Here is a 12,267-nt window from a genome sequence, read left to right as displayed (position 1 = left end):
ATTCATGCACGAATTCAGTCACGATCAATAAAAATCGGAGAATAGATGTGGATTTTTTGGTGGAAAATAATAACATAACGTTTTCCCACAAGTTACAAACACAGAGAGCTGTTTGAATAAAAAATTCAACCTTTCAAAAATCTTCACTGTATCGCGACGTCTTACAGTTAGTTACACGTAAAACTAGATTAGCTTAAACGAGACTTGCTCAGCTTTCGTTTGTCACATTTTTGCTCAAACTGTACCTCCCGCACATCCGTAATATCGTTGAATTTTAGAAGCTGCCTTGTAGAAATGACACAAGCGAGTCGAGTTTTTTGGTTTCGTCCCCCGCTGAGCGAGAGTCCGGCATGCATGATTATTCGTCGCCGCGTCATCGCGAGCGATGCATTATATCGAATGTAAACTCGGCCATTAGTCATATTAATAAAGCAATTATTTTTATTGATAGTCAGTAATAACATAAATTAGAACCACTCTTCGTACAAGATAATTGGATCCTTATAAATATGTAAAATCCCGACATTGCCGCCGCCGCTGTTGGAAGCTGCAGCCCGCCAAGGCGCAGGCATTAATATTTACGCTATGTTAATCTCTATGTATGTTAATTCGCCGCGGTGGTAGTTATCCCCCCTCGACCCCCCTTAGCGGAACATATGGGGGGGGTGGGGGTGGGGGTCCAATATGGCCGTCAGATTCCACTCATGCACCCCATTTCTTTTCTTTCATTTTATTTACTCATCGACGATAAACTGCCTCCGTTTGATTCAACCCTTTTTCAATTTCTCTCCCGCTTGCTGTCGATCGAACTATTCACAGCCAAAATTCAAAATATGTCTTTTCAACCTCCGGTCATAGGTATCTGTGACGTCAAGTAAAACGATTTAACAATTTTTAACATGGTTATATACGAATAAACGGCTAAAAAAGTTGGAGGATTTCGGGAAAATGTATCGATCTTTGCAACCAGTCTTCAGGTTAATTCATTTCACTTGGTATCTCGAAAACTTTTAAGAACTATTTTTCTTCTCAAATTTAGAGACGGTATTCTTGGACAGTTTATCCTTCCAGCTACGATCCGGAAAAAAATACAACAAAATTGCGAGCGTTAAAAATTGAAATTCGATGTTTCGTTGAAAACAATGACGACTTTCTACTCGACAAAAAAATAGGATGACTGGTAAAGTTGGGATCATGACGAAGAGGATAATATGTCCTAAAATACGGTCTCCAAATTTAAAATAAATCTTCCGAAGCTGCTTCTGAGATAATCGTGCAGGACACCGTGAAACATATAACCGTGTAAAACGGTTGACGTTATCGTCAATAACAAATGCTTTCTATTATTTATTTTTTATGAAAAAAATACAGAAGTTGAGCTGAATTTACATGCATATGAGCGAAACAAGCCCCCATCGAATTGAGTAATTGTTTGTCGTAATGTAAATTCTCAAATTTCAGTCACTTTGATGTAAAATTGTTGTTCGATCTGACCGGGAACATTATTCTGGAATCTATCTACGCAATCGAGAAAAATTCGTATTAATTTTAGCACGCGGCATCTTTTCGGGAGAAAAAGATTCAACGCCAGATTCAACGTTTTTCACACATTTAACGTATAATACAGATGTTTTCAACGCGAGTGCAATAAATTATATTGTTAAAAAACCCGAGGCTATATTTAATTCGGTCACGATCATGATACCGCACGCAAATTTCAGCTTCTCTTTCGCGTACGCAGAATATACGAGTAGTAGAATGATACTTGTAAATAAATAAAAAATTATGCGAGGTACATTACACGTTTCACCGAAGAGAATAATTTACTCAACTTCGAACATAAATTTCTCACACACGTCAATTATTATCCCGACAATAATTTACGCAAATTAAATTTATTATTATGTTGTAGGAATGTACGAACGGGAAAGAAAGGAAAAAAATAGATAAATCCTGATTGATTTTTTTCAACCAACTTGTTGTTGCTATTACTATTAATACACACTGTTATCTATGCGATATAACGACGATTGCGGTTAATGTGACACACTAGCCGTATTGCGGATGATGCTGATGTAACGCGACTGTTTCATCGGTGTTTTTTATCCACGATATTTCATCTTTAATGCAGGAATTATGAGTGATTGCGATCTTTGACCTCGTCGGCGACGCTGGATACCTCGGTAATTATTAACTCATTCATCTCCGAACCGTCGTATAAATCATCTTTATTGCAGCTGCTCGACTGGTGTATACGTGTTAGGTGTTGGGCGTTGGTAACGGTGTTACACGTATACGCGTTTCATACTTACGAGGGTTCGCCCCCTGGCATCGTTATAAAGCCATCAGTATTTTTTTTCTTCCTCATCCTCTATATGTCCGGCAGATTTGAAAAATTATCGAAACCACGTCACACGTGACCGTAATTCGGTCAAATTGTCTACTCTTTTTTATTTTTTTTTTTTTTATTTATTGCTTCACGATTCGAGCTCCAAGCGGTGTCGAATTTCCGAATGCAACAAAAATTTTGGGGAGAAATATATTCCGTGCTTTGCGCTGTTTACTGCGAAAACAGCACAAAAGAAATTGGTAAAGTGAAAGTAACGAGCATTGGGAAAAAATGTTTCTTTCGGGATGTTTTGAAATTGAAAACACACTTATCTATGAATTTCATCAATAATTTATTTGGCTTTAGCGTGACAACATTTTGTTTGATTTAATTGAAACTTATTCATTGTTTAATATAGTCAAAAATGACCATACATTTGAATTTCATTTTCAGCAAATAAGTTCAGGTAATAGATGCATGTATTGCTTCAATAAAATTTTGATCCATCAATGTCGATAAAAAGTTCTAAACATTTTTTTAGTCAATACAAAAGTCTGATTTTAGATTAATTTTCAGTTCTTTCCTTTAATCTTTCTTTTTTCTTTCTTTTTTTCAACCTCAATCTACTAGTTTGCTGTAAAAATCTTACGTTTAAACGTGGCTGTCAATTCTCTTTGACTTTCTTATGATCGGCTCGAGAGGACTCAGAAAACTATAAATTCCGATATAATCCGATCGAACAATTTACTTGTGACACATGAATATTGATTCATCATATTTGTGAATACGATTAAATCAGGCGAAAAACACGGGCCAACAACAAGACAGATGTCTTATTTGATTGAAGTGAAATAAATTTGTTCAAATGAAGTATCTTCTTGAACAGCGTTGAACAGTATCAAACATTTTTCTTTCATCTCGAGCGAATGACATTTATTCGTCACATGAGTACAATTTCAGATGTTTATGCATGAGCAAATCTGACCGAAAATAAATTTCAACTATGAGTTTTAAATCTCTCACAAACAGATTATCTACGGTAGACAATAACGTGAATCGGTTTTAATTGTGGTTGTCATAGTTTGAGGTACGTTGCCAACCGGAGGAACCAAAAGCTCGCAAACTTCCAACGCAACAAACGGTAATAAAACTAAAAAGTATTAAAAATGACTTCACCTTTTTGCTGATGATTCAATACTGTGTTGGTACAGATTGACTGCTGGTAATAACTTACCGACGGTCGGTATAACATCAGCAAAAGAGAACAGCGCATGTCCAATTGACTGCTGTAAATCCAACGGAAAACCTTGTGCAGAACGATTATATTCGAACAGCGTGCTGCAGCAGCCTAGCTATCCTCAAATCAGCAATTCGATGTAATTTCATATTTCAAATTTCATCCTAAATTATGAGGATAAAATGACGAGGCATAAAGACAGGAGAAATTTCCAGAACATGTTAAATTAATCGTAAATTAGAGCCGATTATCGTTGATATTCCATCACTATCACCTAGTGATATCGGTTTTGAAATATGTCACGATATTTTTATTAATCGGGTGTTTAATCTGATTATAAATTGGAGTTAAGTCCTATTTGATGGATTTATTATAGATATGTATAGATATATATTATAATTACATGATGTGATTCTTCTTTGAATTGACCAATTACTCACATCAACCAAAGGTCAACTAATTAGTTCAAGTCAAATTTCGGACCTATTATCAGCTAAACTTGACCGAAATCAAATTGGCAACGAACGGGTATAAATGAAACTAGCACCGTTGGTATATCCGGAAAGTTGCACAAGTTACGACTTCCCTTCGTAGAACTTCGATTCGTTTATCTCGGTAGTCGCGGTAAACCGATAACTATGTTTATACTGATAATGAGCAAAGTTCCCAATTATACAGTTGGCAGAAAATTCTAGTAAAATGGATATTATTATAATAATGGTTTGAATATTGTTGAAACTGCAAGAAAATGTAGTGCAAGTGACTATTTAGTGTGATTACAGTTGTCAATACTATATTTACTGGTTACTGCTACAAAATTTGTTTTCATTTTGTACCGAGAATTATATTTTTCGTTTACGGTAAAAGAGAAAATTGTTAAATACTGGACAGTAACGCACCTCCTGCGATATAAGTATAGTTGACCGTGATTAACTGAGTAGCTGAGGAGAAAATTTATTGCAAGGATCGTTTCATCATTCGTAGAGAATTCATTTATAAACAAAATCAGCTACAATTGGTTCAAACTAGACAGATGAAACGTTTCTGACAATTATCTAATGGCTGCAAGATCATAAACAATTGACTTTTATCGAATTAAATTCATAAATGGATGTAAGATGTTTTCTAAAACATCGTTTGACTTTATTCAGTCTAATTCATTGCATTCGCATTTGGATCGATCAATTCTTTCGTAATTTTTTTTGTTTTTGATTCTTCTTAGTTCACGCTTTACTTACGATACTGTATATATTCCCCGCTGTGATTTCCATTTTGACATTACACTAGTTTTTTTTTTTTCTTACGCACATCAGTCATCTTATATCTAAATACTCAAGAAATTTTTTTCTCCGCGGTGACTCGAATTTTTCGACAAATTTTACAAAATTCTGGATTTTACATCAATATAATTTCGTATTCGCATTTTCTTTTTATCTTCAACAAATTATCAATAAATAGGGATTTGCGGAAAAAGTAGTAAAAGAAAAGCAGTAAATGATTCGTAAAGTGGAACCAATTGTGCAAAAAACACAAAAAAAATAAAAAAAAACTTGGATCAAATTATTTCAGATTACCCGGTCAAAAGATACCTCGATCAGTTAGTTTGAAATACCGTGTGTACGTTTTTCGATCATGAGTAATACGCGCAAGTGTCATATCACTGACGATTAGATATGGAACCAAAATGCTTGCAGGAAACTTCGACGCTTATTTAACGCTTCTCCGTGCCTTATCTTTACATATTAAACCGATTGACGGTCTCTTGAGTGGATTTAATCGCGGTACAATAGGCATAGCTCACTGTTATTCAAGCGGAAGTGGTGTAGCGAGAAGAATGATTCATTTTTATAACGAACCTGCTGCTCTAGATAAGCTATTTAAACGTTGTAAATTCTTACAAGTTTTTATGCATCTACATTGCCAATTCCGGGCCGGAACTCTTTGATCGGACATGATTACACAGGCCCACAAAAAAAAAAAAAAAAAAAGTGTCCGAAGTCGGCAGAATGGGGGGTCTTCCGGGCCGATTTTGAGTAAATGGCTGTTGAAACTAAGAAAATAGCTATACACAGTCGTATGAGTTTACGAAATTACAATCATCATAACTGTACGTTTTCGGGGTCGCTGAATCCGAATCTGAGGTCAGAATGGGGTATCCTCAGGTTCGAGTTTCAGTAAACGGCTGTTGAAGGCGGGAAAATTCCGATTTATTGAATTATAACTCAAAATAAAAACAAACGCAAAGTAAATACCTTACGCAGATCTTTTGGAGACAAAAAGTACGTAAACGAGCATAAAATTGAATAATATTGTTAGAAAGGATGAAATCCCTCGTCTTAACCCCTTTTTAATGACCTAGCAGTCACCGTAGATAAAAGAAATTTATAAACTTCTTATGTCTTGAAATAAATAAGGTTGCTGCGTCAACCAGTATTATTGTAAAAACATTCTTGTTTCAGACTTTAAACCGAAAACACGTACTCTGCGATTAAAGCTTTTCCTCAACATTTTATTTTCGCCTTTGATTTTCCAAATAAGCTCACGAACACATATTTGTTCCGTAACGTCCCAAAACGTTACGATATGTATTTAAGAGCACAGGCCTTCGGTCCGTTTGGGGCTTAGGGGTGATCGGGAATAGACTGTTTAGATTTAAACTGAGGTCTCCGGCCTGACTGGAGTTTGGGGCTTATGTGCTGACAATGCGTGAGTTCAAATTCTAGCTCTGTTGACCATTAGTCTACTGGGTGATAAGGCTTAAATAGACTTGGCACGTTGTTTATTTGAAAATTATAGATTAGGTGTTTACACCTGATTTTCGAAATTTTCTAACTTTCCAACAGCCATTTACTGTAAATCGAACCTGAGGATATCCCATTCTGACCTCAGATTCAGCGACCCCAAAAACGTATATTTATGATGATTGTAATTTCAAAAACTCATTCGATCGCGTATCGCTATTTTCTTACTTTCAACAGCCATTTACTCAAAATCGGCACGAAAGACTCCACATTCTGACTTTCGATTCGGATTCAGCGATAAAAAGTACGTAAGAAAACATCTTTCGCGCTGCCGATTTCAGACACTTTTTTTTGTGAGCCTGTGTTATATTTAGGTATACATGAATTGGCGCTGCGGAGCTTACGGTAACGTTTGACAAATTAGAGCTTTGGATTCGAAATTCACAACTTTTCGGATCGATAAATTCAAACTTGAATGAAACGTGAAGCTTGAGTTAGTTTAAACGTTCACGTGACGGAAGATCTTCGAAAACATCGGTATATTTTGCAGCTTAACAATTACTCTGAAGGACCTACAACTCTGCGGAATATAATATTCAGGTTTAGGACCATTTCGCAATCACCTCGAACCATGTATCGTTGGAAACAGGTTCAGCCTGCTAATTCGAAGAAAAGCAGATTTAAGTCAATACGATCAATGGTAGGCGATACACGTTCACATCCAGTGTGTGTCCATAAAATGTCTAGTATCTTGTTTACACACAATTCTTCAGGCCAGATTTAGAGACGAGGAAATTCCCCAATCGTTCCAAGAATTGTAAACCATCCAAGCAAGGTTTGATTACGCCTGTGTGGACATCTGACGTAACCGAAATATCGCGTCAGAAATACATTAAAAAATTCACGGTCAACCTTGGATGCGATTGTATTCGGAAACCGGTTTCTTGTGTAATAAATAACTAGTTGTTTTGAGAAACAAAAAAAAACTTTCCTTTTTCGCGGTAGGCACGGCTTCGCGAATTCACGGGCAATTTTTACATACCTGCAACGAAATTATAATGCAAGGAAGTCGACACATGTGATTGGAAATTATATACTGAGAGAAATTTTTAGTCCCGGTCACCGCTCAGTCCATAACTATTTTCATTTCTTACCACAATCGAAAAATATAGTTCTAGGTAAAAAATGAAAATTAGTTTTGTACCTGTTACCGGAAAGTCTGGTATCCGTTACTATTCTTTCTCATTACGATCACTGTTGCTATATTTTCTTGCAGCTGTTGCGAAAATTTAATTCTTGTACAAAAATAAATTGACGTTAAAGCCTTGTTAAACTAAAAAAGTAGAGTAAACCGAAGAAACTGATTTTGCGTTGCAATTACCAAAAAAGGATCGACGATAGCGCAAAATGGTTACGCGTACCTCGTTTTTCGTAATTCCAACAATATTCAAACAGTTTTTTTAACGATACCTGTTTTACTCAATTTTTCTAGTTACTGTAACAAATGAAATTTCTTTCAATGTAATAAAAAATCTGTAAAAACGTATTTCAGTAACAGTTAAAAATTTCCGTTCAAATTTCATCCAAATCGGTCAAGCGCCTTGATTGGTATCATGTTCACAAAAATCCCGACTTGTACGCATACAAAATTTTTTATTGTATTCAGTTTTAAAAAACTCTCAGCGGGGTTTCAGAATTTTTTTCAATTCGAATTTTTTTTTTTATTTATTAAAATGGGTACTATGTCTGCTTTATTGGAGAATGCAATAAACTCGGCGTTAACGTCGTAAAAAAATTCATCTTGGACAATTTGTAGGTCATTTATTAATAGAACTAGAATCGGCAATAATGAAAATAAAAATTGAACAAACAACATGATCGTTAGATTGGAGAAAAAAATGAACAAATTATAGCCTGACATATCGAAAGTATTACATCCAATTAGACAACTGTTTAAAAAAACAATGAACGCATTTTGCAAATGAATGTAATATTTTTAATTTTCTCCCACAGGTTGATGGAAAATTGTTTAAACAAAATTCAACCATACATCAAACTCTTAATCAGTTAGATTTTGTGAGCTCTGTTTTTTTATCCTGTTTTTGCTGCATTGATTTATTCACTGGACTGTATACTACCATCCGAAATATCATCGATTACCCTGAATTAATACAATCACTGTACGTCACGCGTATCAATTCCAAACGAGAAATAAATTAATGAAAATTGGAGTAAATATCGTGGTCGAGTGAACGAAAGAGAAATTTGGGGTTAACGAGAGGAAGGGAATTAATAAGTCAGTTTTAATTAAGCTCTGAAACGCCTCTGATTCGAGCACTGCGTTGATAACATTATAATTAAAAAACAGTAAATACGTATAGGAAGATTCCGACGACGAGACTAACAATAAAATGTAATCGCAAACAAGATGATAAAAAACGGAACTCGAGAGAACCGCAACAAAAACAAGGCGAAAAACCGCCGCATGTTATTTCTCGAAACAAGTAGCGCAACTCCCTAGTTAATTAATTAACCATAAATATCGTGACCGCTTCCACAAAGCTCCATAGTGCCACTTCCTTTACTGATTGTAAGAAAAATTACTACAAGTTGGTATTTCACATACGCAACATAAACCAAAAATATTATTCCGAATGGAAAGTGAATACGAGTTTCATAGCTGCAACCAGAAAATCTACGAGTATATGTATATCTAAACTTTTTTGATTGCGTTCACTTGTACCATATTTTCTTACAACCGTTGCGATGACTAGACGTTAGCGCAACAATAAATTTACGTTATGGTCCTATTTGACTGCAAATATTTCGTCAACTGAACAAACAAAATTATTGTTGCCATAAGCGGAAAATTCAATATCGACGACCATGATCAAACTAAATAGTCACATTTACCATATTTTCTCTTAATTCCAACAATATTTTTAAACTGTACCCCGTTGTAACAATAATCCTTGCTCCTTCGTATTTTCTATTAACCGTAACAATTACTCAAATTTATCGCAAGATTATTCTTATTTGAAATACCATTTTACCTAAGCCCGTTAACGTCTAGTCAATTTTCAAACAAGGAGACTATGCCGCTTTGTTCCAAGATAAAGATGCTATCGGGAATGTTTATAAAATTATATAATAAAATAAAAAATTACGCAAAATGAGCAAGTCAATTGCGTTTGGTCGAAACTGCATTATTTTGTTGATTATTTCCCCACGTGATTTTATACCGAGGAAATATCTGCAGTGGTCCAGCGATGAGTGTTTCGAAATAGAAAAATAGATACAGATGTTTGCTGTTGCAACGCTTATAAGAGCTCATCGAAATCGATACGTCTGCTTGGATTCGAAAGTTAAAAATAATTTATAGAAGAATCCCGTATGCTTGAATTAAACAATTTCATTACCTGTTGAGCGTTTATAAAAAAATAAGCACATATTTATTCTCAGTCAAACGAAGGATAGAATGAACGACTAACTTTGCCTACAAAAATTTCTATTAATGTGTGAAATTCATTAAAAAATTTGTATGAGACGATGTATAAAATATAGCAAGAGTATTGAAATTCGAAGAGAATTGAAGCATCAGCAAATTTTTATCCGCTCATAAATGGCAATCTTCCAGAATCCCAATGATACAGCGCAAGCTTCAAGTTTTCTATAGTTCGGCAAACGATCGCTAGATGTCACTGGGGCTCGGCGTTCTCGTGAGACAAGCAAATCATGGTAAAACATGATTCAGGGTTTGATTTGAGTCACGTCAAGCATTAAGGCTTATTACACAAACAAGAAAATTGATTCTTCACCGTTGAATATTATATTAAGATTGAACATGACTCCTCCGTTGGTATCCCAAAGCATTGACGTTTGAGATAATTTATCCCTACTCTTCAAATCGGATCACATACAAATTAATTTAATCTGATTTGATTCTGATTGCTTTGATAGAAACCGTTGAATAAATCTGCGCGCGTGACCGGAAACGAGGGAGTGGCGGAAGCGTTCTGCTTTTAAAACTCAATGTATGTTACATGTGGGTACATGATTCTGGCACCATCGATCCGTCGACGGGTAAACTTTATCACGAGGTTGTGTAATTCGTATAAATAACGTAAATCGATGAGCAGAGCTTTAACTGGCCTGGTACTCAAGGAATTGACCCTTCGGGTCGCGCCCTTATTTATGTACCTAATACACCCCGCGTAGTATATAACCTAACCAAGCCTAATCCAACGACAAATAATTTCTCAGATCCCCTCGAGCTTTCATGTCCGGTACGGAATCAGCTTTTAAAAATTATTTTTTCCCGTTTCCTTATTCTGCGAGTCACGATTCTGTTAATCGTGACTTACCGATAACAAATCGAAATAACTCTAATGAAAGACTTGCAGTTAAAAAATCATGCAATTAATTTTTTACGATCATTAACTTCACGGAATTTGATTAGATATGGACGATAAACTTTCTGCCCGGATGAGTCTTCGATTGGAGGTGAGTCAGAAAAATAAAAATAAAGAAATGAAGGTGAGGGTAAAAATATTTCTCGTTAAAAAATGTAGAAAAAAGCACAAAGCGAAAAAAATTTTAACGCCGCTGCGATATTATATCGTACGGCAGCTTGCAACAACATGTTATAATAAAACGCTATCATTTTGTTATCTTCGCCGATCGGCTCGATAATACACTTTTGCCCCAGACGATGACGGTGATACACACGTTCGCTTCCCGAGTACATATAACACCAATTTTCGATCATCGTACGCGATATGGATGTGGAGCCGGTCGTATATTTCTCTCTTCCTCATTTCCGACGGCTGAACCGAGACTCTCGGTAGCGCTGCTCGTGACTAATTCCAAGATAAGAGAGAGAAAATTAACAAAAATTACGTGTTGTTCGCGATGTGTTTTTTAAACATTATCGCTCAGGGATGAACGCAAAATCCTTCGTCAAACTTGATTAATATTTTAACTAAATCCCTCGCGTCATTTGAAATTTATGTTTCAATCGAGGCACATAATATTATTTCACATAACTCCTAATCAATGTACTCGTATTTCGTTTTAATAATGGATGTTTAGAATAATAAATTTCACAAATGTAAGTCCAATTTTTTTCTTATATTTTCTCAATTATCGATAGGAGAGCTTACTCGCAACGGTATAATCATTGTGGACTTTTTTTTTGCCCAAAGCTTTATTTATAAACCAGCAATTCCTGAAATTCAAAAGTTGTGTTTATCGACTTTTACCTTCTCGTTTACAGAAAAACACATCGGCGACAATTATTCTTCAATTATCTTCGCGAATTGTTAGTGGTTAATTGTATGCATACATTTATTAAAAATATTTCTATGAATTTCATTCAGTAAACATAATTTCAACGATTTCTATAATTCGATTGTATTAATATTTATGAACTGTTAATATTATCAGTATATCAGTATACATGGCCTCATATTTTCGAAAATGGGTTGAGAGGTAATAATATGCCACTTTTGTCCGACTTTTAAGGTAAAAAAAATTAACATTACGATTGAGTTGGGAATAAAAATTATTATTCATCTACCATGCGTCTATATTCACAAGTTTTAAACCCATAGATATTTGGTGAAAAAAATCGTGTAATCGGTTCAATAACTTGGAAAGACAAACAAAAGTACCCTAATTTACTACGTTATACAACCTTTACATATTTCCATTCTTTACCTTGACTGAAATACACACTTCTGGATGTAAAATGAGAATATGTTTTGTAACTGTAACTAGGAAATCCAGTATATTATGCAACTTTTATTGTAACTAAGGCGATGATTTGACGCTGACGTAACAATAAATTAATGGTACATTTTTAATTCACAAAATATCAACTCAGTATACCAACGATATAAATTTTAATAAAATATTCTAACAACTGTAGAATAAATGACATTTTTTCTCATCGTCCGTTT

This window comes from Neodiprion virginianus, chromosome 4 (assembly GCF_021901495.1).
Source record: "Neodiprion virginianus isolate iyNeoVirg1 chromosome 4, iyNeoVirg1.1, whole genome shotgun sequence".
Lineage (NCBI taxonomy): Eukaryota > Metazoa > Arthropoda > Insecta > Hymenoptera > Diprionidae > Neodiprion > Neodiprion virginianus.
This window is presented reverse-complemented; position numbering follows the sequence as displayed.